This window comes from Choloepus didactylus, chromosome 3 (genome assembly GCF_015220235.1).
Source record: "Choloepus didactylus isolate mChoDid1 chromosome 3, mChoDid1.pri, whole genome shotgun sequence".
In the NCBI taxonomy this organism is placed as follows: Eukaryota; Metazoa; Chordata; class Mammalia; order Pilosa; family Megalonychidae; genus Choloepus; species Choloepus didactylus.
This window is the reverse complement of record NC_051309.1, coordinates 167054044-167082035: the sequence shown is the minus strand read 5'-3', so window position 1 is coordinate 167082035 and position 27992 is coordinate 167054044. Positions and strand designations below refer to the sequence as shown.

Genomic DNA, 27992 nt, shown 5'->3' with positions numbered 1-27992 from the left:
TCAACTCAAACCCCCCTGCTGAGCTTCATCGGCTGGCCACCCCAGATAGGTCTTGGTGTTCATTGTCTTCTGCAGTTTGCAGAACCGCTGGGGGATGGCTTTTTTCTCGATGGGCTCCAGAAGAACGAGAATGGCGGCATCATTGTTCTCATCAAAGAGACGAAAATGGGAGAAGTCCAGTTCGTACTTGCACCACTCACTCTTCACAAAGTTTTCAGAAAGCACAAAGACAGTTTTGTGACTCTTTTCAATGGAGTCGATGATGTTGTCAATGATCCACTTGCCAGGAATAAAGTCCCGCTTGTGAAGGCATAACCTGAAGGGGGGGTTGAAGTTCTCCAGCTCCTGGACCATAAGGTTCTCCACCCAGTAGGAATCCCTCTCACTGTAAGAAACAAAAGCGTCGTAACAGATGTCCCTGGGGGGAGCTTTCTTGGGCTTCCGTTTGGCCTGGAGCCAGGCCCACATCATCTTCATGTACCACAGTCCGTGGAAACGGTGGCACAGAACCCCGGTGAGCAGGAGCAGCAGGAAGAGGGCACAGCACACAGCAGACACCAGTGCTGTCCTGTGGCATTCGGAAACCGGGAGATGCGTGTCCTGAACTCGCTGGCCCCGCACGTAGGAAGGAGAGTCACACACGTAGTTTTCAGGCCAATCGACCAGGACCTCAGCCAGTGCTTGGTGCTCCTGAGTGAAAGACAGGAATTCACAGAAGCAAAGTCTTCAGTTTTATAAAGGAATCAAATTGCTCCTTAGAGAAAGTATTTATTGTATTTCTGCTGATTCTCATGACTAGTAACATGGGTAAGAAGGAAGCATCTGGTAGGATCTTCAACACACATCTGGAAATTTAAGACTTTTTCCATTGTGGCAAAATCAAAGATTATAGTAGTGTGATTTCACACTCAGAGGATTGCTATTATTTAAAAAAACTGAACAAGTGTTGGAGAAGATGCAGAGAAATAGGAACCCTAGCACATTGCTGGTGGAAATGTAAATTGGTGCACTCACTGTGGAAAGCAATATAGCAAGTCCTCAAAAAGTTAAACATAGAATTACCATATAACTTGTCAATTCCACTTCCAGGTATATACCCAGAGAAAGTGAAAATATAAACATAAATATTGTATACCAATATTTATAGCAGCATTATTCACAATAGCCAAAACATGGAAACAACCTAAATGTCCATCAACAAAATGAATGGATAAACAAAATATGGTACATACAATGGAATATTATTTAGCCGTAAGAAAGAATGACATTCTGAGACATGCTGCAACATGGAAGAAACTTGAAAACATTATGCTTGGTGAAATAAGCACAAATAAGTACAAGTATTGTATGATGTCACTTATAAGAGAAGTCTAGAATTAGCAAATCCACAGAGATAGAAAGTAGACTAGAGGTTACCAGGGGATGAGGGGAGGTTGGAGAGGGGAGTCTATGTTTGACGGATATGGAGTGGATATAAATAAAATTTAATAATTTTTTTAATGGTGCAACCACTGTGAAAAACAGTCTGATGGTTCCTCAGAAAGGTAAATGTAGAATTACCTTGTGACCCAGCAAATCCACTTCTAGGTATATATCCAAAAGAATTTAAAACAAAGACTTGACTAGATATTTGTAAACTAATGGTCATAGCTTCCTTATTCACAATAGCCAAAAGGTGACGGCAACCCTAGTGTCCATCAACAGTTGAACTGATAAACAAAATGTGGTATATAATACAATGGAATATTACATTCACACCATAAAAAGGAATGAAGTTCTGATACATGCTACAAGATGAATGAACCTTGGAGACATCATGTTGAGTGAAATAAGCCAGACATAAAAGGACAGATATATTATATGATTTCACTTATATGAAATACCTAGAAGAAGAAAATTCATAGAGACACAAAGTCGATTACAGGTTACCAGGTATGGCATGGAGGTCGAGAAGGAATGGGAAGCTATTGCTTAATGGGTGCAGAGTTTCTTTTGGGGATGATGAAAACGTTTTGGTATGGTTAGTGATGGTTGTGAAGGTAATCAATGTCACTGAATTGTACACATGCAAATGGTTAAAATAGGAAATTTTGTGTTGTATGTATGTTTCCACAATAAATATAAAAATATATAATAAAAAATGTTATATTGCTAACAGCTAATATGTCTAGTGTTTGGGAAATATTGTAAGCTAAATTACGTACTTTTGTGTTGGGTAAATTTGGTATGTTCCATAATTCCACCTTTTCTGACCACTGATTGAAAACCTAAAGAATCAAGTATATACTGACCAAGATCAAGGTTAGTCAGTGTGATGGTTAGGTTCATGTGTCAACTTGGCTAGGTGATGGTACCCAGATGTCTGGTCAAGCCAGCACTATCCTAACCATTACTGCAAGGACATCTGTGGCTGGTTAAGAAACCAGAAGGCTGGTTTATTAAATCATCAGTCAATTGATTGCATCTGTGACTGATCACATCAAAAGAGGGCGTGTCTTCTACAATGAGAGAATTCAGTCAGCTGAATTTGATCCAATCAGTTGAAGACTTCCAAGGGAGAAGAGAGAGAGCCTTCACTTATTCTTCGGCTAGCCAGCAAAGAATTTCCTGAGGAGCTCATCAAACACCTTCATTGGCATTGCCAGCTTGCTGCCTGCCCTACAGAATTGGGATTCATGCATCCTGCCCTACAGAATTTAGACTCATGCATCCCCACAGCTGTGTGAGACACTTTTATAAAATCTTATATTTACAGATATGTCCAGTTGGTTCTGTTTCACTAGAGTACCTTAACTAATACAGTCAGTTTCTTCTATAGGAAGCATTTTCTGGAGTTTGTACATGATTTTGTATTAAATTCAAGGTATATAGGAAATGCCAGCAATCCTTATGAACTGAATGTTTCAATTATTCTTCAACCATCAAATTTCACTGAGATCCAAGTATCCTAATGATTTCAAATATTGTGACAGAGGACATGGTATTACTCAGACTTGGGCACTTTCAACTGTGAGTATCTTTAATTAATATAAAAGTAAAAACGTGCCTTTAAAGTCTAGCTACATGGAAAATTCCCATAGCTATATGGTTATTATTAGTTTCCATTAGGCCTAGTCTGTTAATAGAATTTTAGCCATCCCATTTTCCACTTCTCTGAAATGTACAGTCTTCCAGTTCTACCTCTGACAACTGATTTGCAAACTCTCTTGTTTCATAAGTTTACCCTGTCTTAATATTAGTTTTTTTTTTTTTTTTTTTTTCATTATGGGCCTGACTGTAAAGGTCTCCTCTGCTTCCTTTCATCTCATATGAAGAACAGAATTTCTCACTTCCAAACATTTTCATAAACTTGCAAGGTCAACCAAAAACTCTCAGAGTAAAATTGACCACTTCATATGGTACCCAAGTGATTGATCTGCATTGATTTCAAGCAATTCTGGGTTCATAGTTCTTGGGCTTAGAAGCATCAATCAGAACAAAAAGTCCAGAAAAGTGCAGGGTTTTTTTCTTATATATAGAGAGAGAGAACTTGTAAATATTTCAGGAATCTAAAAGTTGAAAATGGAAAAAAGAGAAAAAGATTCTCTGTTCTCAACATTCTTTGATTGACTATTCCAGAAGAAAAGGATCAAGCCATGAGATGCAGGACTCCCAAAGATAATGGAAAAAGTTTTCATCAGTTGCAAGAATTCTATGGGACTGAAGAAAAGAAGCTTTCAGATTCACACACATTCGCCAAATGTCACTGAAAGTAAATTTCCTGAGGGCAGGGATTTTAGTCTCTTTTTCGCATGAAGTATCCCCAGCCCCTGAAACATAGTAATCACTCAACTAATACTTGTTGAGTGATTGACTGGCATGCTTCTCTGAGTATCTGTTAGGCTTGGAGGAGGGGCGTGTAAACATTTGGAGTGGCCACTGCACACACAGGGAGATTGCAAGGGAGAGAAGCCCGACCACTGGCTCCTCGTCCTGACTGACTTCCTCCTCCTTCCATACAACAGCTGACAATGCTCCAAGGTGGGAATGAAGAAATGCAATGCATTATTCTCAACCATACAGTCAGACAAAACCCTGAGTGACTGGTATCATTTTAATATCTATCTGCAAGGGTTGTATGGCCTCATCAGACAGGAGAAATACCAAGGCAGAATTGTGCCAAACTACCAAATTCTTCGGTGTTCCTTGGTAAAGACATTTAAGTATCTTGAGTCAAATAACTGCTAAATTCAACCATGTGATGTGGCATTCTGGGTAGAGGTTGCTGACTTTCATTAGTACATGGAAAAATTAGGTCATGTTGTGACTCAAACCTAGAGATGTGAGCCATGTGACCACTGCCTTCTTTGGGGTTAAGTGCCTTTTGTAGCCTAAGACGAGGGCTCAATACATCCCAGGTGCACAGACAAGAAAACCACCAGCTTCCTGGCCAATATCTCTGGCCAACACTCTGAGAAGGAAGTGATAATGTAATGGCCTCCTATTTGGGTATCTTTCAAAGCCTGGAAGGCTGCTGTCCTCTGGTAATTGTATGGAGAGTCATATTTGGCCCCAAAAGTTTCTAGATGCAACCCCTGGAAGATTTGTAATTAATATTTGTACTAAAGAATCTGTGAATACTTGTTTTTTTTTAAATTTGTCACATTTAAAAGAATTTTGTCTATTACAGTAAAAATCAGGTTTGTAATTCAAATTTAAGCAATAATTGTGTAAGTAGTTTACACTTGTGATTTTAAGTTGAAAATTCTTTATATTTGTAGAAACATGCATTGAAACATTTATCTTATATTTTGAAACATTTAAGAGAGTTTAAGTTTCACCATATGTTTAAATTTAATTTAGTAGTTTTAAGAGTTATTTAGGAACTCAGGAAAGTTTTAAGTCAAACCAATGAGTAACTTAAAGAGGATATCAAAAATATATTACATTTGTAAATGCAGTTTACAATATTTAAGAGTTTAATTAGCTAAGTTTGCAAATAGAATCAAACATAATCCAAAAATTGATTGTATAATTTGGTTTGAGTACATGATAAATGAATATATCTCAATAAAAAAAATCCAAAGTCCCTTTAAAGGTGATGTTTGAAATTTGGTAGATTAATAAATAACACGCTAAAGGAAGGAAAGAGCTGAAGTAAAGAACAAGCTTAAAGAAGAATAAGTCTTAAAATTTATAAATTTAGTAATCAGATATTAAATCACAAAGCCAAAGCAGACTTCTGAATCATTTCTTCTGCAGACAAAAATCGTTTCTTGAGGATGTTAAAAATAAAAACAAACCAACATTGGCAAGATTAAATGTGAGTCACTAAAGAGAAAAGTTTGCAATCCTTTCTTCCTTCCCATGTCCCTACGCCTTCCTCCAGCCTGACTCAGTCATGGCCATGCCTTCCAGCCAGCAGCCCCTCTGCCCTTCCCGCAGCTACGATTTCTTGGAACTTTCAATCATTAGTAGAGATCCAACTGTGTGTACATTATCGACTATTTAATAGTTGCACCCACTTAGATGACTAAGATGTCATTGGTGCTAAATCACAGTTTATATGATGAGATTAAATTTGTCATTTTTTCATGGGGTTTCGTGATGTTCCACAAAGAGCGTCATCAGATCCAGGAACATCATCAAGAGTGAGAATCACCAACTGTTACTTAATCTTGCATAAGATGACCAGTTCCTCTGATGATTTGGGGCTCAAGTCATATGACCATGCCATTCTCATTCAGCGAGAAGCATGCTCTTCTATCTCTTTCATCATCTGCTTACCTCCTAATTACTTCCACTCACTCTTTGAAGATGTTGGTACCTGCTCATAGTCTTCCTCGTCTTCCCAAGATCTTCCTGGAGCCTGCGATGCTTCAGTGTTCACAAAGACAATCTCCCAATACCCTGGCCTCTTGGTTCCTTCACTTCCTCATCTCCAGAGATCTCCTACACACTACCTCAGTGAACTTGGTCATCAACTTACAATTGTTCAACCTCCAAAATTACTCATTCAAATCCCCTGCATTTTGATCAGAGTCCACTGATCTCTCCTCTTTTTCCAATTCATTCATCATCTCCTTTCTTCCTTATTTAGTTTAGACTCTGGCGTGTATTGGCTTTAAGCAAACACTTGGTGCAACTGGAGTTCATGGGTGAAGGATCAGCAGATTCATGAGTCTCCTGTTCTGTCAACATTGTATGGTGAATCATGGCCTCAGAAGTTTCTAGTGTCACCAGGAAAGGCATTTTGTCCCCTGTTTACAGAGAAAAAATAGCTGGAGTGTGGTTACCAGATAATCTGAACATGAAAGCCAGCTGCTAAGGAAGCGGGGGGACTTAGGGAAGTTTGGATAGTGCACAGCTCTTCTCACTAGCCTGAGAGCGAGTGCCCATGCTTCAGAATCTCTATCACAGCCTTGCCAACAACATGGACTTTCCAGTGGTGTTGCCAAACAGGGGTCGAAGGGGAAAGTTTTACCTCATCTCCAAGCTCTGTAAGCCTTCTCCATTCTTTTGTATAAATAATTTGTGTTTTCTCGTAATACAATTTTAAATACTATACAAAAAAGTTTCAAGATTGCCACATCTAAAGTGCTACCAGACAGAAACTTGAGACTCACCGCTGTCCCTTGTCCTTACATCTTTGTTTCTAACAATGTGACAAAATCCCAAACCTGAAAGAACCGTACCACCTGCTTTTTTACAGGTGATGAAGCACTTTTTACTACATTTTTCTTGTCATCTTGCCAACTCACTTGCATTCTCCACAATGACTGTTTCAAGCTTTTTTCACCCTCCTCCAGTCACTGGCAGTCCCTGCCTCCTTCCATCCTCTCCAGGATGACTTTACCTCCTACTTCACAGAGAGAATTAAAACCATCCGAAGAAATTGCCTCAGTATCTCATCTCCAAATCCATAATCCTCACCTTCCACAATATCCTTCCTCAAGCCTCAGGAGAAAAAGGGGTTCCTCTTACTTCCAGTCAACACCTCACTACTTGTCCAATCTGGATGCTGCCCCCCCACCCCGCCTGTTCAGACACCACAGTTTGTTACCCCTTCTCACTCCCATGTCTTCCTCCACTTCAACTTCATCTCAATCAGATTTCTGTCAACATTTACACTGTGCAAGTCTCTTCCATGTTTTTAAAAACAAAACAAAAACTTCTCATTCTCCTCTAGCTTCCCTACCCCACCCCTCTCTCCCATAAGAGACGAACTTCTGGAAAGAGTTCTTTACATTTACTGTCTGTATATCCTCACTTCTTACCCAGTCTTAACATCCTATCTGGCTTCCACCCCTATTGCTCCATCCAGACTTCACTTCCTGAGGTCATCAGTGACCACTGTGTGGCTAACTCTCCCAGATGTTTTTTGACTTCATGTTGCTTAACCTGTCGGAGCAGATTACATTTCTGAGCACTCCTAACTTTTTTTGGGGGGTGGGGGGTTATTAATATTTTTCTGTGAGAGAAATAGGCTTACAGAAATATCATGCATAAAATGTATATATACAGTTCCCATATACTACCCTATTATTAACACCTTGCATTAATGTGGTACATTTATTATAATTCATGAAAGAACATATTTATAAGTGTTGTATTAACTATAGTCTGTTTACAATAGGGTAATTTTCTTTTAATTTTTATTCTAGTAACATATATATGACCTAAAATTTCCCCTTTTTTACCACACTCACATATATAATTGAGGGCTGTTAATTATGCTCACAATGTGCTACTGTCACCATCATCAATTAACAAAACTTTACAGGCAACTCAAATAAAAATTCTGCACAATCTAAGCATCAACTCCCCATTCCCTACCCCCAACCTAGCCCCTGGTAAACTGTATTCTAGATTCTGGCTCTATGAGTTTGCTTATTCCAATTATTTCATATCAGTGATATTATACAGTATTTGTCCTTTTTTGTCTGGCTTATTACACTCAAGATGATGTCTTCAAGGTTCATCCATGTTGTCTCATGCATAAGGACTTCATTCCTTTTTATGGCTCAATATATCACATTTCGTTTATCCATTCATCAGTTGATGGACACCTGGGCTGCTTCCATTTTTTGGCAATTGTGAATGATACCACTATGAACATTGGTGTGCAACTATTCTGTGAGTCCCTGTTTTTATTTCTTTTGGGTATATACCTAGAAGTGGGATTGCTAGGTCATATGGTAATTCTATACTTAGCTTTCCGAGGAACTGCCAAACTGTCTTCCACAGTGGCTGTACAATTTTCTGTTCTCAACAGCAACTAATGAATGTTTCTGTTTCTCCCCATCCTTTCCAACACTTGCAATTTTCTTTTTTTATATATAAATAGTAGCCATTCTAGTGGATGTGAAATGGTATCATGTTGTGGTTTTGATTTGCTTTTCCCTAATAGCTAATGATGTTAAGCATGTTTCCATGTGCTTTTTAGTCATTTGTGTATCCTCTTTGGAGAAATGTCTATTCAAGTCCTTTGCCTATTTTTTAATTGGACTGTCTTTTTATTGTTGAATTGTAGGATTTCTTTATATATTCTAGATATTAAATCCTTATCTGATATGTGATTTCCAAATATTTTCTCCCATTGAGTAGGCCAGAGATGTGGGGGTCTATTTCTGAACTCTCAGTTTGATTCTGTTAGTCATATATCGATCCTTATACCAGTGCCATGCTGTTTATTTTAAAAATTTGTCATAATTCTTTTTTTAATGCAATTTTATTGAGAAATATTCACATACCAGATAATCATCCAAAGTGTACAATCAGTGGTTCACAGTATCATCATACAGTTGTGCATTCATCACCACAATCAATTTTGAACATTTTCATTAGTTCAAAAGAGTAAGCATAAGAATAAAAATAAAAAAAGAACACTGCAAACATCTCATACCCCTTACTACCCCCTCCATTATTTATGTATTTTCTGTCTTTGTTTTCTTACTCACCTGTCCACACAGTGGTTAAAAAAGTGTCAGTCAAAAGATTTTTGAAATTATACATTCATACCTTGAGAGCTATGTAGTTATACAGTCATCTTCAAGAATCTAGGCTACTGGATTACAGTTCAACAGTTTCAGTTATTTCCTTCTAACTATTCCAATACACTAAAAACTACAAAGGGATATCTATATATGCATAAGAATAGCCTCCAGAATGATCTCTCGACTATATGAAATCTATCAGCCACTGAAACTTAATTTTGTTTAATTTCTACTCCCCCTTTTGGTCCAACAAGGCTTTCTCAATCCCACAATGCCAGGGCCAGACTCATCCCCAGTAGTCATGTCCCATGTTCCAGGGAAACTTACACCCCTGGGAGTCATGTCCCATGTAGCAGGGAGGACAGTGAGTCCATCTGCTGAGTTGACTTAGAGCTAGAGGCCACATCTGAGCAACAAAAGAGGTTCTCTGGAGGTGACTCTTAGGCACAATTATAAGTAGACTTAGCTTCTCCTTTGCAGGACTACATTTCATAAGGGCAAGCCCCAAGATTAAGGGCTTGGCCTATTAAATTGGTAGTTCCCAATGCTTGCAAGAATATCAGGAATTCCCCAAGTGTTGAAGTTTAATATTTCTACATTTTTCCCCAGTCTCTCAAAGGGGCTTTACAAATGCTTTTTTATTCTCTGCCCAAATTACTCTGGGAGGAATCAGGGAATCACACTAACCTATACAAACCAACAAGATCTTAGTCCCTATTCAAGGTTTCATGTAATGATGGTGTCCACATAAACTGACCTTACAGGTTAAATTAGTGTGTTACAGAAGATATAAATTTTGCACCAAATAAACATCTCTTCCTTTGGTCTCACACAGAAGTTGATGTTTTAAAACACCATCAATATTGTCCTTTAACCTTTAGTCTGATTTGTCTTAGTCCTAACCAGATCGGCTTCATTCATATCTTTAACTGAAGTCTGATTTCTTTTTCAGCTTTTTTAACAGTTGCTGTATGGGGTAATACTGACTTTCATAGCTGCAGAACTCTAGCTCTGAGTTTCAGGCATCACACAGATACCTAAAGTTCCAGAGCATTACCACGTTGTTCACAAACAGCTCATTATTTCAGAATTTAGAGATAACTGCTACAACTCAGGAAAAGATGTAACTGCTGTAAAAGCTAACAATCTAGGAACCTTTACAATAAGACTTCCCTTGATAACGTATGCTCTCAAATTCAATTATCATAGTTTACACATTATATTTAGTCCATATTTTGAGGCATTATAATATTAGTCTTTTCATTTCTGGCTTATTTCACTCAACATACTGTCCTCAAGTTTCATTCATCTAGCTGCATACCTCACAGCTTCATTCCTTCTTGAAGCTGCTCAGTATTCCATTGTATGCACACATCACAGTTTGCCCTCCATTTATCACTTGATGTATCCTTAGGCCACCTCCATCCATTGCAAATCGGGAATACCGCCACCATAAATACCAGTGTGCAAACATCCATTCATGTCCCCATTTTCAGTTCTTCCAATATATACCTAATAATGGGGTTTTAGATCATATGGCAACCCTATACTCGGCCTCCTGTTGAACCCCCATATTGCCTCCAGATGGGCTTCACCATTCTACTTCCCTACCAAAAGTGAATAGATAAATCCCTTTCTCCACATTTTCTCCAGCACTTATATCTTTCTGTTTATTTTTTAAACAGTTTTATTCACACACCATGCAATCTATCCTAAGTAAATAATCAGTGGTTCCTGGTATAATCACATAGTTATACATTCACCACCCCAATCTACATGACAACTTTTCCATTTCTTCTGCAAAGAAAGAAGAGAAGGTAAAAGAAAAAGAAGAATAAAAAATTTAGAAATAAAAAACAGAAGAAAATAAAAAGAAGAAACCACAAAAATAGCACCAAGAATCCCATACCCTCCCTTATGTTAGCTTTTGTATATTGCCTTTATTACATTTCATGGAAGTATATTACAATGTTGCTGTTAACTATAGACTCTAATTTGCATTGATTGTATTTCTCCATATACCTTCCCATTTTCAACACCTTGCAATGTTGACATTCGTTTGTTTTCCTTCATTTAAAAACATTCTTATATTTGTACATTTGATCACCATCATTGCCCATTCTAGGTTTGGCTAAGTTATACAGTCTCAGTCCTTATCTGCTATCTTTCCTTCTGGTGTCATACCTGCCTCTAGCCTTCCTCTTCCAACCCTACTTACACTCAGCTTTGTCCAGTGTACTTACAATATTGTGCTACCATCTACTATTTTGTCTTTTGGATTCTATATGTCCTATCTTATTTTACTTTTATTTTTTCCCCTCTGTCTCTTTTTACCCTTACTGATAGTCTTCATTTCTATGCTCTTCTCCAAACCTCTCTCCCCTGTCTTTTCCTATTAACCTACAGCACTCCCTTTAGTCTTCCTTGTAAAGCTGGTCTCTTGTTCACAAACTCTCTCCATGTCTGTTTGTCTGAAAATATTTTAAACTCCCCCTCATTTTTGGAGGATGGTTTTGCTGGATATAGAATTCTTGTATGGTAGTTTTTCTCTTTCAGTATCTTAAACATATCAAACCACTGCCTTCTTGCCTCCATGGTTTCTGCTGAGAAATCTGCACATAGTCTTATCGAGCTTGCCTAGAATATGACGGATCACTATTCTCTTGCTGCTTTCTGAATTCTCTCTTTGTCTTTAACATTTGACAATTCTTAGATCTGTAATTTTATGTCTTTCATAAGAGATGGAAAATTTTCAGTGATTATATCCTCCATTATTCTTTCTGCCCCTTTTCCCTTCTCTTCTCCTTCTAGGACACCCTCAACACGTATTTTCGTGTGCTTCATGTTGTCATTCAATTCCCTAAGACCCTGCTCATATTGTTCCATTGTTTTCCCTATCTGTTCTCCTGTGTGTAGGATTACAGATGTCCTATCCTCTAATTCACTAATAGTTTCTTCTGCCTCTTCAAATCTGGTTTTGTAAGTCTCCATTGTGTTTTTCACCTCTTCTATTGTGCCTTTCATTCCCATAAGTTCTGCCAATTGTTTTTCTCAAACTTTGAAGTTCTTCCTTATGTTTGCCAAATGTCTTCTTTATATCCTTCATCACTTTTGCCATATCTTCCCTCAACTCATTGATTCGATTTTTGAATTTATTTAGCATATTTGTTTGAACATCTTTAATTAGTTGTTCCAATTTCTGTATCCCATTTGAAGTGTTAGTTTGTTCCTTTGGGCCACATCTTCATTTTTTTCTAGTAGGACTCATAAATTTTTGCTGGTGTCTAAGCATCTGGTTTCCTCAATTAGTTTATTCTAGAGGTTATTTTCACTCTTTTACCTAGAGTTTTATTATTGGTTGGCTTTGCTCTCTATCTGTTCTTTGGCATTCATTTCAACTTATATTACACCTCTAGCACAGCTTCTGTTTACCTGATAAAAATTTTTCAGCTCTCGTTATTCTGGTTCTTGCCCTGCCTCTATGGAACTTTTTTTAGAGGGGTCTACCCAGATAGGATCAACCCCAAACAGATATTCCCAGACCAAACAGGCCCAGGTCTCAGGATGAGACCCAGCAGATTATCAGACTTTCCCGTGAGGCATCTAGACTGTGCTTTTCCTATCCAGTCCAGCAGGTGATGCTTGTCAACTCACAGTTCCCTGCCAGCATAAAGAGGTGTGGTGCCTTTACTTCTCAACAGACCCTGTCCCTGCCAGGGGTATGGCTAAGGCAGGCTTAAGCTGTTCCTTTTTTTTCTCTCCCAGCCCCTGGGGTCTGAATTCTCTGAAGAAGGGCTGCCACTTGAGCTGAGACCTGCCCCCCTTTGCTTGGGAAAGATAAGCCCTTTAAGGAATAATCTCCTTCACTCAACCCCTTACTTTGTCTCTCAGACGTAGCTTAACCTTACCTTTGCTAGGGTCAGTGCTAACAATTGAAAATGCCTGAGGCTTTCTCTAATGAGCTACCTAGAATGGTTTTTAAAAAGAGAGAAGAAAAAAAAATCCTCTTTTCAGATCCATTCCCCAGCCCCCCAATTTCATCAGTCAAGAGCTGGAGTTGGTACCTAGGTCTATGTGTCCCTTTTCTTGGGGTACAGCCCTTTTCCAGTATTGTTAGCTTGGCCAACTCCAAAATCCTTTGTTTTCATTTATTTATTGTATTATATTTTCTCCATCAGCCCCACCTCCTCTCTGCCAAGAGACACCTCAGGGTTCCTTTCCTGCTTGCTCCAGGTTTATCTGTGCTCATAGCTTGCATTCAGTATTCTAAATTTGTTAAGTGAAACCATGATTGGGGCCTGGTTGAGCTACCCTCTCTTGCTCCCAGCAGAGACCACTTCTTTTTGCCACAGGGGGCTGTTCCAACTCAGCCTGCCATGCCAGTGTGGGAGGGGTGCCAGCTCCACACTTTGGGGGGCTTTACTGAAAGTTCTATGTGGTGGTCTTGGTCCTTTCACCCATTCCAGACTAGTGTACAATGTGTGTCCAGTCATGGATGTCCCACAAACAGTTCCAGACTATTTACTAGTTTTTCCTGGCTGTTTACTAGCTGCTTTAGAGGCCTAACTAAATTCCACACCTTCCTATGCCACCATCTTGCCCCACCTCCCTGCCATGCTGTTTCGACCCCTGTAAGTTTGTAGTAAGTTTTAAAGTCAGGAAGTCTGAATCCTCCAACTTCGTGCTTTTTTTCAAATGGTTTTGACTATTCAGGACCCTTTACCCTTCCAAATAAATTTGTTTATTGGCTTTTCCATTTCTGCAAAGTAGGCTGTAGGAATTTTTATTGGAATTGCATTGAATCTGTAAACCATTTTGGGTGACATTGACATCTTAATAACATTTAGTCTTCCATCCATGAGCATGAAATGTCCTTCCATTTATTTAGACCTTTAGTTTCTTTTAGCAAAGTTTTATAGTTTTCCATATATAAATCCTTTACATCCTTGGTTAAATTTATTCATAGATATTTTATTCTTTTAGCTGCTATTGTAAATGGACTTTTTCCCTTAATTTCCTCCTCAGATTGCTCATTACTAGTGTATAGAAATACTAGTGATTTTTGCGTGTTGATCTTGTGCCCCACCATTTTGCTGAATTCATTTATATACCCTAGTAACTTGGGGGTAGATTTTTTTTGGACTTTCTATATTTAGAGTCATGCCATCTGCAAACAGTGAAAGTTTTACTTCTTTCTTTCCAATTTGGATGCACTTTATTTCTTTTTCTTGCCTAATTGCTCTGGCTAGAACTTCCAGTACAATGTTCAATAACATTGGTGACAACACTCCTTCCTTTTTAAGACATTCTCTCCCTTACTTCCATGACTCCACATACTTTGTTTTTCTTTTCAACTTTCCTTTCATGCTTATCCTCCCCTACCCAGTTTCTCAAGCCTGGGTTCAAGGTCTCTTCTCACTGGATGCTTTCCCATTAATGAGTTTCATCCAGGCCTATCTATATGCCAATATCTCTCAAATTTAAGTCTCCTGCCCAGCCTCTCATCAGAGCTCCAGACCTAGAGAGTCAACTACATTTGTCCAATTGGGTGTCTCAGAGCACGTCCGCTCGTCACATCTAAATCTGAACTCAAGATATTTCTTGTCAAGGCTGGTCCTCTTCTAGCATATTTTATTTCAACATGTGACACCACCAACCAAGCAGTTGCATCTGCTGTGTCACCTAGTCCTGCTGATTTTACCTCCTAAATAGCTCTTGAATCCATCAGTCATTTTATTTCTGCTGCCGTCATCTTAGTTCAAGCTAACTTCACCTCTTGCCTAGACTACAAAGCAGCCTCCTAATTGGCTTCACAGCAAATACTTTATCTTCCCTGTATTCCCTTCTTCATATTGCATATAGAGAAGCCCCATCTAATTAAAATTTAATGGAAGCCATGCACAAAAGTCACATATGTAATTTTAAATTTTCTGTAGATATCTTAAAAAGGGTAGAAAGAAATAGGAGAAATTAATTTTAATTACATTTTATTTAAAATTGCATATCCAAAATATTATCATTTCAGGATGTAATCAATATAAAAAACTAATGAGATAATTTGCATTCTCTTTTTCAAAGTAAATCCTCAAAATCCAGTGTGTGTTTTACATTTGCAGTGTATCACAACCAAGACCAGTCACATTTCAAGTGCTCTACATCCATGTGCAGCTAGTAACTACTATATTGAGCAGTACAGATCTAGAATTATCTTTTTACAATGAAAATCTGATCATTTCATGCCATCCTACATTAAAACTCTTCTGTGGCTTCCAAATTGTTCCTAGAATTAGAATCAAAATACATAACCTGACCTACAAGCCCTGCAGGATCTGCGATATGGTTTCTGCTTAACATTTCAGTCTCTGTCTCTTCTCCCCCTCGCCATCTGCCCAGCCACACTGAGAACTGGTCTTCTTTCAATTTCCAAACACACAAAGATTCCCCCCACCCAGGTCCTTTGCATATGCTGTTTCCTCTGCTATGAATACCCCCCTTACCACCATCCTGTCTACCATCGCCACCACCACCCCCTCCACCAACATCACTTCCCCCAGCACCAGCACCACCTCCTGTAGACAACTCTCATTCCTCCTTCAGATCTCCACTCAGCTTCACTTCCCTTATTCTTCAGCCTAGAAATGTGTCCCTCTCCTGTGCAACATGTAGCTTAGTTTGTAATTGCACTCTCAGCTGCATGATTAATGCCCATCCTTCTCATTAGGCAGTAAACTGGAGTTTTGTTTGGTTTTGCTTGCCATTGCATCCTCAGTGCTCAGCCCAGTACCTTGCACAGAGCAGGTGCTCAGTAAATGTTTTTTAATAAATAAGTGAATAAACCAAGAAAAATAGGAAATAAAGGACTACAAAATGGGGCACAGAATAGAGCTTGAAGAAAAGAAGTCAGTGAACACTGTAAAGCTTGGCAGATAGGATCCGAAGTGGGGAGATGGGAGTTGGCAATCTCATCTATTGAGATCCTATCTGGTACTAAGATCTCTGCTAGTTGCTTTAGGTGTGTTTATTTGTTTAATCCTTATAACAGCTCTATGAGGCAGGTATTATTCACATTGTAAAGTTAATGAGGGCCCGAAGAGTTCAGGAACTGGCAAGTAACATAGTTGAGATTGGAACCTCATCTGCTGATTTCAAAGCCCATGTGCCGTGCATTTCACTACATCTCCATAAACCAACTTTCCCACGTTTCATAATCTTGCTAGCCTTGTGCTTTATTGCGAATGTGACTGAACATTCAAGTAATACAAAATACTGAATGTTTTATAGTGTGTGTGTGTGTGTGTGTACCTTTTTTGTTGACAAATTTCTTTATACTAATGTTGCCCAACTGCATTGCACAATTCAAGTATGACTGCCTCGTATGGGAATCTGAAGCAAAAACAAACCTTACTTGAAACAATGTCATTTACTATTTTAAGTCCAAGAAGGAAGTTAAGTGATGAACAAATAATGGCTCAAGTATGGGACACCACTCAAATACTGGTCAATTTTCCTTCTTGATTAAATGAGATTATGCATATAATGTGCTTTGACAGCTTGCCTGGCACACAAAGGGAGCTCAGTAATTATCTATTATTATTATTCTTTTAATCACTATTATTAGTATTATGACCAGCAGCATCATCTTTCCTGGTCTGAGTAGTAATGAGAAGTTTTCTGGTAACTTTTCATTTATTTCTTGCATACATATTAAAGTGTGGGATGTTTTTAAAAATTCCATACTGGCTCTAAAGGACTCACTATTAATTGCTGCCATAAATCAGCTTCTGGATTCAATTGGCCCAGCCATCAACCATGGTCCCTATCCCACAGATCCAGAGCTGTGTCGACTGATTCCCAAGGCTCGGCACGACACAGTCATGCCCCGCCTCCGTGGCTTAGCAATCAGACAGACTTGGGTTCAAATCCAGAACCTTGCTTTATGACTGAGCAGCTCCCAAGACTCAGTTTTCACGTCTGTTGTATGGGGACAATAATGCTTGTCCAGAGTACAGTGTCCTGACCTGGTAAATGCTCAGTGTTAGCTATTATTAAGAAAGGCCCTAGGGTTTAAACCATGGGAACTTAGTTCCATCTGTAGTTTGCTATGGGACCAACCAGTTGAATCAAATTGTTGATGGCTCAAAATGCAAATAATGGAAACATTTGTACTGAGGGGAAAGGAATATCATAAAGTTACTAGTTCTGAGTCAGTCACACTTCCATTTCCTGATTCTAGCTGCCACCCTCACTGCCCCCTGAATGTGTCAAGATTGGCAATGGCACTGCCAGGTTCCTAGAGCAGAGCAATCCTCAATAGCATTGATCATGCTAAGGATGCAACAGGGTCTTAGTCCTACTTGAACTTCTCATTTTGTCATCCGGTCTGAACTGGCTTTAGAATGTTAGGATGCCATAACTCTTTTTTTATTTACTGTTTTTATTTTTCATTTTTTTAATCTTGGATTTATTTATATTTATTTATTTATTTTGGTTTTTTTTTTTAATTGTAAAATATATATACATAGAAGTGTCTGGGTTGCCTTCTGCTTCCTTCACCAAAGGCAGCCCTTTTCACGCAGTCTCTTTGTCTTCAGCTCCCATGACCCACCTTCCGTTCCCCCCTTCAGGCTTTCAGTTTCCCTCTTCACACCTTTCAGTTTCCCTTTTCACAACCTGTTCACACCTTTGTGAAGAGCTCCTTTATAAGAGTCTCTTCAAATTTCTCAATTCAAGCAGACCATCTCTTTCCTACCAGGACCCTGATTGACACACTGAATTCTCACCCCTGAGCATTTGCCACAAATTGTCAGATTTGTCAAGGGATGGCTCCAGGCTCAATTTGTAGGCACAAAAATAAACCATCACTACGTTAAGAGAAGAGGAGAGACAGCACTTGGCTTTGGGAAGAAAAAGGACATTCTTCTCTTTTCCAAGAGTGAGGGACAACTCTGCTGAGAAAATTGCCCCAGCACTCACAGAAACATAAGAAGATTTTTTCTGTCTTAAACCTCGTAAACTTGAGTAACTGAGCTGATGCCAGCTTTGCCAGGAACTGGTACAGGAATAGCTCTGTGTTGCCCCAGGAAATCCAGTGAGTGGTTGCATGAAAATTCCACTCTTGTATAATAGGTTTCTTGGAAATTTTTCAGTTTTAGGAAATGAAACTGACTGCTGAGGGTGACCTGAAGTTCCTATAGTATCGGAACTGCCCCCTGCCTGGTGCACGGCCATCTCGTCCAGGAAGCCAACTCAAAAAGGTAGGGATGGCGAAGAGAGGAAGGGAAGAGAGCAATAACTATCAACTACTTACTAGGTGCCAGTCACATTTTTTCAGTCAATAAAGGTTTATTCAGCATGTCCTTGGTGTCAGGCACGGTGCTGGCTACTGGGGATAACAGCAAGACAGTCGTGGACCCTGATCACAGGGAGCTCACAGTCTAATGGGGAGGAAATATATTGAGCAAGTAATTCCAAGAGGCACAACTATGATGCGCATGTAGTGGAAGTCTCTTAGGATCCCTAGAAAGAATTGTTATACCCATTTAGTAGATAGGCAACCTGAGGCTCAGAAAGCTTGAAGAAGCAAATAAGAAGCATAGCCAAGATTTGGACTCTAAATATCTATTTCCAAAGCCCATATTCTTTCTATTATGAGGAACCAAATTTAGTAGTTACCATATGCATGATGTTATTTTTTTAAGAAATTTTTTTGGGTGGTGGGGGTTGCTACAAAGATTAGATTAGATGGTAGAGGTGAAAAGCAAGCTGTATTATTACTACAGTTATGCAATTGAAAACAGTTCACAAAGTGTCCACAGAAATGGGGAAGCAGAAAGAAAGTACATCAAACTTTCTATGTTCCCATCTTGTCTCTCTTGCTGGGCAATGTGAGTCACTTAACTTGAGATGTTTTGACTTCTTAATCTAACTAAGTAGAAAGCAACTTTAACTTGCCTTGAAAACATATTTTTTAAAATGAAGAAGTAACTCACAAATAAGAGTTGCTAAAATGTTGAATGTTTGTTATAATGTCTCTCTAATATGGATTAACTACAATGTGTAAACTCTGAGAACTGAATCTTAGAGCACAGCTTACCAGGAAAATGCTTCTTGTATCACATCTATTCCTGAGTTGTAATGGCTATCTCTAAATCCCAAGAGGCTAAGCTCCTTGTATATAACCTGGTTGGTCTCTGGAACTTTGGGTTTCTGTGTGACACGTGAGACTCAGAGCAGAACTTGGCAGCTATCAATGTCAATATTACCCCATAGAGCAACCATTGAAAGAGCAGAAAAAGAATTCAGACTTTAATTAGAGATACGAATGACTAAGGCAAATCAGGCCCAAGGATAAAGGACGATACTGACTGGGTTTTAAAACAACTTATGTGTGAAACCAAGGGAGGAGATGTTTATCTGGTGCAGGATCTATATTTTCTGTAGCTCACTAGATAATTTAACTTGTATGATCAGTTTGTTTGAACACCATAGGTGCAGGGAGCGGTGAATGAGAAGTGGGATTTGGTGAGTTTGTACAGGCTGAGGTGAAATCCCAACACATCCCAGAGTGATTTGGGCATAGAATGTAAGTGTATTTGTGGGACCCCCAGGGAACTGGGGAGAATTGTGGAAATGTTGGACTTCCCCACCTGGGTTATTGCTGATTTTCCTGCAAACATTGAGGACTGCCAATTTATTGGACCACGCCCTCCATCAGGGGGCTTTCCCTGTGAGGCTAGTTGCTGCAAAGGAGAGGCTAAGCCCAGTTATAAGTCTTCCTAGGCGTTTCCCCCAGAAAGCCTCACTGTTGCTCAGATGTGGCCCCCTCTCTCTCTAAGCCCACTCGGCAAGTGACTCACTGCCCTCCCCTCTATGTGGGACATGACTCCCAGGGATGTAAATCCCCCTGGCAACACGGGAAATGACTCCTGGGGATGAGCCTGGACCCAGCACTGTGGGATTGAGAGGATCTTCTTGACTAAAAGGGGGAAAAGAGATGAAGCAAAGTAGGTTCCCGTGGCTGAGCGATTTCAAATGGAGTCGAGAGGTCACTCTGGAGGGTATTCCTATGCACTATAGAGATATCACCTTTTAGTCTTTAGTGTGTTGGAGTGGCTAGAGGGAAATATCTGAAGCTGTCAAACTGCAACCCAGTGACCTTGATTCTTGAAGATGATTGTGTAACTATGTAGATTGCATAGTGTAACTGTGTGACTGTAAAAACCTTGTGGCTCACACTCCCTTTATCCAGTGTATGGACAGATGAGTGGAAAATGAGGACAAAAATTAGATGAAGAATCGGGTGGGATAGAGGGAATGGAAAGAGTTAGGGATTTTTTTTTTTTTTTTTTTTTTTTTTTTTTTGCCTTTATTTTTATCTTGGAGTAAGGAGAAATTTCAAAAATTGATTCTGGTGATGAACACACAACTCTATGATGGTGCTGTGAATAATTGGTGTGTGAATAGATCTCAACTGAACTGTATTTAAAAAGTAAATAAACAGTGGGGGGAGTAGGGGAATAAGATGTTTTGGATGTTCTTTTTTATTTTGATTTTTATTTTATTTTTTGGAGTAATGAAAATATTTGATTGTGGCTATGGAAGCACAACTATATGTGAACAACTGATTGTACACTTTGAATGATTGTATGTTGTGTGATTATATCTCAATAAAATTGCATAAAAATGTTGAATGTGTGCTTCAGAAACTTTACAAAAAAAATAGATTGTGCTACAATGTGCATTTCTTTATGTTCTCCTTGGATTCAAGTCAAAGTATATGTATATATTTTATATAGCTAGGTCTGTTTTCTATCTAAATATTACTCCATACAGTACTTTTCACACGAGCATTACCATACTATTTTTACTGGGCCTTGGGTTATTCTCAGTTTTCCAGACTCTTCTGAAACTGTGAAAGGGTAAAGTTGTAGCTGCATTTAACCTGTTTTACTTATTTCTTAGGACTATAAGGACAGTCTAAACAAGACACTATATCCTGAAAAGTGATGTAAACATACTCTTGTTTGTTTTCCTAGAAACTGTGGGTTGCCTCCCAATATTGATTTTACCCTGTTGCCCAGAAACAAAACCTTGGCAATGGGCCCAACTAAAAAATGAGAAGTACATTGCTCAGCTTTCTTTGCAGTTAGGTATTGCCAAATGACTAGACAACCTCCTTGCATCCAATCTGATAGATATGATTTGGGACTGAGGTATTGACTGTGCTTTGTTCTGAGTTATCTGTTTAAAACTAACTGTATAGCAAACAGCCTTGGAAGATGGAGATAATGTCTCTGCTCCAGGACAGAGGGCATGTTTGCTTTACAGTTTTGAAAGATCTAGTGTCTCCTTCAGGAGCAAAGGAAGGCATGCTAACTCCCAATTAAAAAGAGTCAGGTTCCCTAAGCTCAGGAGTCCTCTCCTTTTGAACACAACCCAGTGTGTGTGTGTTGGTGTTACCTGGTCCTCTCCATGTTGCCCATTGGGAATCCATGTTTGGCAAAATGCTGATACTCTGGCTGCTGCCATTGCTGTGAGTTATAAACTGCCTTTTGTCTCTGACCCAAGAGACTCATGTCTTCTGCCAGGATCCATGAAACTGTGGCAGGCTATCTTGTTAGCTTGCAAGGAGGGTGAAATCTCAGACCCTTCACTGCTCATGGCAAAGGTAGATTAATTTCCTATTACTGCTGTGACAAATTACCACAAACTTAATGGCTTAAGACAATGAAAATTCATTAACTCATTTTTCTGGAGGTCAGAATTCCAAAATGGACTGTATAATGGTTCAGCCACTCTGAAAGTCAGTCTGGCAGTTCCTTAGAAAACTAGATATAGAGTTACTCTTCGATCCAGTGATTGCACTTCTTGGTATATACCCGGAAGATCGGAAAGCAGTGACACGAACAGATATCTGCACGCCAATGTTCATAGCAGCATTATTCACAATTGCCAAGAGATGGAAACAACCCAAATGTCCTTCAACAGATGAGTGGATAAATAAAATGTGGTATATACACACGATGGAATACTACACGGCAGTAAGAAGGAACGATCTCGTGAAACATATGACAACATGGATGAACCTTGAAGATACAATGCTGAGCGAAATAAGCCAGGCACAAAAAGAGAAATATTATATTCTACCACTAATGTGAACATTGAAAAATGTAAAATAAATGGTTTATAATGTAAAATGTAGGGGAACTAGTGATAGAGAGCAATTAATGAAAGGGGAACGATAACCCAATAAGAACAGATAAGCTATTATGGGTAAATTTAATGTTCTGGGAATGTCCAGGAATGACTATGGTTTGTTAATTTCTGGTGGGTATGGTAGGAACAAGTTCACAGAAATGTTGCTATATTAGGTTATTTTCTTGGGGTAGAGTAGGAACACGTTGGAAGTAAAGTAGTTATTTTAGTTTAGTTGTCTTTTTCTTACTCCCTTGTTATGGTTTGTTTGAAATGTTTTTTATTGTATTTTTAAAAAATTTTTTTGTTGAGTTAATAGTTAATTTTTAAAAAGTTAATTAAAAAAAAAAACAATGAAAAAAATATGCAGAGCCCCCCTGAGGAGCTGGTGGAGAATGCAGGGGTATTGGCCTGCCCCACCTCCATGGTTGCTAATATGCTCACAGACATAGGGGACTGGTGGTTTGATGGGCTGAGCCCTCTACCACAGGACTTGCCCTTGGGAAGACTGTTGCTGCAAAGGAGAGGCTAGGCCTCCCTATAATTGTGCCTAAGAGCCTCCTCCCCAATGCCTCTTTGTTGCTCAGCTGTGGCGCTCTCTCTAGCTAAGCCAACTTGAAAGGTGAAATCACTGCCCTCCCCACTACGTGGGATCAGACACCCAGGGGAGTGAATCTCCCTGGCAACATGGAATATGACTCCCAGGGAGGAATGTAGACCCGGCATCGTGGGACGGAGAACATCTTCTTAACCAAAAGGGGGAAATGAAAGGAAATGAAAAGTTTCAGTGGCTGAGAGATTCCAAAAGGAGCCGAGAGGTCACTCTGGTGGGCACTCTTACGCACACTTTAGACAACCCTAGGTTCTAGTGAATTGGAATAGCTAGCAGTAAATACCTGAAACTATCAAACTACAACCCAGACCCTTGAATCTTGAAGACGATTGTATAAAAATGTAGCTTATGAGGGGTGACAATGTGATTGGGAAAGCCATGTGGACCACACTCCCCTTTGTCCAGTGTGTGGATGGATGAGTAGAAAAATTGGGGTGAAAAAAAAAGGCACCCGGTGTTCTTTTTTCTTTAATTGTTCTTTTTCACTGTAATTTTTATTCTTATTATTTTTGTGTGTGTGGTAATGAAAATGTTCAAAAATTAATTTTGGTGATGAACACACAACTATATAATGGTACTGTGAACAACTGAATGTATGCTTTGTATGACTGCATGGTATGTGAATATATCTCAATAAAATTGAATTTAAAAAATGAGAGCAAATTAAAAAAAAAAAAAAAAGAATTCCAAAATGGGTCTCACTGGGTTAAAATCACAACGTTGGCAGGGCTGTGTTCTTTTATGGAGGTTCTAGGGGAGATTTCCTTCCCTTATCTTTTCCACATTCTAGAGGCTATCTGCATTCCTCGGCTGACACCTTCTTCAAATAGCGTCTTCAAATCTCTCTCGGACACTGACTCTCCTGCTTTCCTGTTTCACTTAAAAGAACACTTGTGATGACACTGGGCCCACCCACATTAAACAGGATAATCTCCCTATGTCAAAGTCAGGGGATTAGCAACCCTAATTCCCTCTGCAACCTTAATTCCTCCTTGCTCTGTTACACAACATATTCACATATTCTTGGGATTAGGACCTGGACATCTTTGTGGGCCATTATTCTGCCCTCTGCAAGTGGTGTGATCATTGACAGAAGGAAGCCACTCTGTGATACCGCATTTGCTGAAAGACATCTACAAATTCATATCCAGCCATCTCCTAATCTCTTGCATTGCTCAGCAGAACCATAACCACCATTATATATTAAATTCTTATAGCATGTTTATGAAGTTGCCTATGTGAGAGAGGGCTGTACTGCAAATCAGGGCCTGTCCTTATGACTTTCATTTTTAGGCTCATTTTTGAAATCCCCAGATCCCACTAAATGACTTTGTGCACATTAGGAAGTCTCTATTTTATGTCAGACTATTCCATATGTATTCTCCACGTTTGGTGAAAATCTTTCCAGCCAGTTTCTCATGGAAATTGTGTTTTACTCATGAGTTGAGAAATAATTATCTAGTACAAATTTAGCTCTACAGTGGGTCAAATCATATCCTCTTTGTGCGTAGTGAGACCTGGGACTCAGTAATAATCTTGACAGAGTTTTAATTGTGCTAGATTTTTCATTACAACTTATACATATATTTTAGTTTTCTAAACTTCTCAAAGCAGATACCATGAAATGGTTTTGTCTTAAACAATGGGAATTTATTAGCTTACAAGCTTACAGCTCTGAGGCCATGAATATAACCAAATCAAGGCATCATCAAAGCGATGCTTTCTTCCTAAAGACCAGCTGCCGCTGATCCTTGGCTCCTCTGCCACGTAGCAAGACACACAGCGGCATCTGTTGGTCTCTCTTCTCTTCCAGGTTTCATTGCTTTCAGCTTCTTACTTCTGTGGCTGTCTCTCTCTCTCTCTCTGTATTCATTCCATTTATAAAGGACTCCAGTAAGAGAATTAAGACCCATCCTGACTGAGGTGGGCCACACCTTAACTGAAGTAGCCTCACCACAAGATCCTACTTACAAGGATCCACGCTCACAGGAATGGATTAGACTTAAGAACTTTTTTGGGGGAAGGGGGTACATACAGCTTCAAATCACCACATACTTATTATATTTAATTTTTATGGAAAATTATGTCTCTTTTAATCAAAACAAAGTTCTTTTCCATTTATTCATTCATCCAATAAATATTTCTTCAGTGCTTACTATGTGCCAAGTGCTAGTCTAAGTACTAGGGATACAGAAGTGAAAAAAAACAACATCTTGGCCCTCCTGGAGTTTTATTCTAATGTGGAGGTGGTGGGGATGGGGGGAGACAGAAAGTAAATCAACATAGCAGGCCCACCTGGCTCAGCGAGGGTCTCATCAGGCTGCAATCCAGGTATTACCTGGGGCTGTGATCTCATCGGAGGTTCAACTGGGCAAAGAGACACTTCCAAGCTCCCTCAGGTTTTTGGCAGGATTCATTTCCTTGGTGCTTTGCACTGAGGATTTCAGTTCCTTCTTTGAAGGCACCCTCAGCTCCTGGAGGCCACCTTCAATTCCTTGTCAGTTGGGCTTCTCCAACATGACCACTTACTCTATGGCAGCTTGCTTCTTCAAAGCCACCAAGAGAGAGGGAGGGAGGGAGAAAGGGAGAGAAGGGGACGGGGGAAGAGAGAGAGAAAGAAGAGACGGAGAATAATTTTTCTACCAAGATGGAGTCTTACACAGCATAACAGAATCACGGGAATGACATTCCATCACCTTTGCCATATTCTATTAATCAGAAGCCCTAGGACCTGCCTGCCACATGCAGAATCCCAGCCATCATTTCCAAAGAGGCCAATTGTTGTGCCAGAGGGAAAGACAAAAGAGGGACTCCACAACGTGGCTCTGGCAAGGACTTGGCTTTTAAATGAGCTTCATGGAAAGCCATGGGTGGGTCTTGAGTGGAAGTGTGACACACTCTGACATACTGAAAAGTACAATTCTCTGTTGAGAGCAGAATATCTCCATAGTTTTTTTCTCAAACTGGAAGTCCCACACTGTTATCCAACCCTGGTTGGGTGGGCAGGTAGAGTTCTCTTAAGCCTCATCTCTCTCAGCAGCCCCAGGGCCGCTGCATCAAAGAACCACAGACTGGCTGGAATTTATCATCTCACAGTTCTGGAGGTCAAGTCCAAAGTCAAGGAGTCAGCAGGCCGTGTGTCCTCTGGGGTCTGCCATGTTGTGATGGCGGCCTGCCAGCCGTCCAATCTCTGCCTCCATCACATGCTGACTCTCAGCCTGCTCCTCCTCTCTTACTGCGACCGTGTCCACGTTTTAAGGACTCAGCCATCTTGGATTAAGACTCATGCTCATTCAGTTTGGCTTCATCTTAACTAATAACATCTTCAAAGATCCTTTTTACAAATGGGTTTGTACCCATAGGGGTTAGAACTTAAGCATGTATTTGCTGGGGACATGATTCGATTCATAACACCTTTGCATTACTGTCTTATCATTGTAACTTTGTGTATTTTATTTATCTTTCAAATGTATCAATTCTACATTTCACTTTGGATAGTTTTTTGGCAGAAACTGCCTATCCAGTAATACCACTTGCAAATCGACACTTTCCAATGATGTATTTTGTTGTTTTTTCTTTAATATATCATCTTTGGATGTTCTGTAGGGAAGCAGAGTATGCAGATGTTTAGTTGTCTCATTCTGGATCCCAGACTGAAAGAGCAGCCACTGCGGAGGAGGGAAAGAATAGACAGAATAGGACCATGCAGTGCCTGTGAAAGACGCTGTTGGAAACTGGCACGTTGCCCGTTTTGCCAACATTCCATAGCTAAAGCCAGACACTCGGCCAAGCTCTTTAATGGGGTGGGGAAGTATATTCCACCCCCAGAGAGGCAGAGCTCCTCCGGAGGAGGGAGAGGATGCAGTCCCCTACGGTCTCTAAATCAAATCCGTCAGTCTGGTCAGGCACCTCTTCAGTCATCGGCATAGAGAAGGAGACTAAAGCTGAGCCGGAGGAGGTCTCTAGGGGAGGAGAGGAAGAGATGACACAGAGCTCACCAGTGGGGCCATTTGCTCTAAGGCGAGGAGGGGGCAGGAAAGGAGCTAGGAGAGGAGGGGTGTGAGGAGCAGAGGAGAGCCACAAGGTCCCAAAATTTTTGAGGAGAGATGCGTAAAGGAGGGCTGGTTTGCAGGGTCGTATCTCATGGAGAAGTGAAGGGGCAGGACATTTCAGTGACCTTGATGAGAGATGCCAAATCCCATCTTCAGAGCCACTGAGTTTCTGTTTCACATTATCAGGATCTGGTAAAGTGAACAAGGAAAAGAAATATCTGCAGCCCAGCTTCCGTCTTTTACTGGTCACATCACACACTGCCGTTCATAGTCATTGTCCAGCCAACCATTCTTTGAACTTTTATGAAGTATCTTCTGTGGGCCACGCACAGCATTAAACACTTGCAGGGGGGAAGGGAGGAGTAGTTATAATTCACGAGGGGATGTGAGGAGTCTGTATCAATAACAGCACCGAAATCAGACCGCCCAGTGGGAATTGTCTGAGGGAGCCAGGACCCCTTCTCTCGCCCCTTGGTCTCACCCCTCCGATTGGTAGGGTCTGACCTAGATCCTTCCTAACCCTAAGATTCCAGGACTCCATCTGTATGTTGGGCCAGCTTTTCTCACAGAGATGACTTGAGAAAAACAAAACAAAACAAAGAAGAAGTATTTGAACATGCTGTCTTACCAACAAGGTGGGTTTATGCCACCATTTAGTCTCCTGGCAACAAAAGACACAGACGGTCATCAACGGGCTGACTCGTGGCTGCCGGCTCGGCCTGGGTATAGTTTCACATCAAAGAGCTCAGGGGTTATGCTTACACTTTAGGGTGACCAACTACCCCGTTTCCCCAGGACGGTCCCCGTTTTAGCCCTGGAAGTCTCACGTCCTAGGCTCCCACTCATCCTGGGCATCCGGGGTGGTGGACTGCCCCCACCATCATCCCTTCTACTGGATTCTGCAATGAACCGCAAGACACCCCCCAATGTTGCAAAAAGAGTGATCTAGCATCAGATAGACCCAGGTTCAAATCCTTGTACGTGGTGCGTCACTCACAAGCTGTGTGATCTGAGGGGTGTTACTCAGTCTTTCAAAGCATAGACAACATTCACCTCAGGAGATTGCCAGGGTTCTCGCCTTACCAGGTGCCTGATTTCTTCACACTCACTTTCCTTCATATTGCTGTCCTCCGTGGAACTCATTGCCCCATCAGTGCC

The 27992-nt window shown here is 40.1% G+C and overlaps 1 pseudogene; it reads right to left on the bottom strand.

Moving 5' to 3' along the window:
- LOC119530520 lies at nt 1–27977 on the bottom strand (annotated as a pseudogene).
- Between the last annotated feature and the right edge of the window lie 15 nt (nt 27978–27992).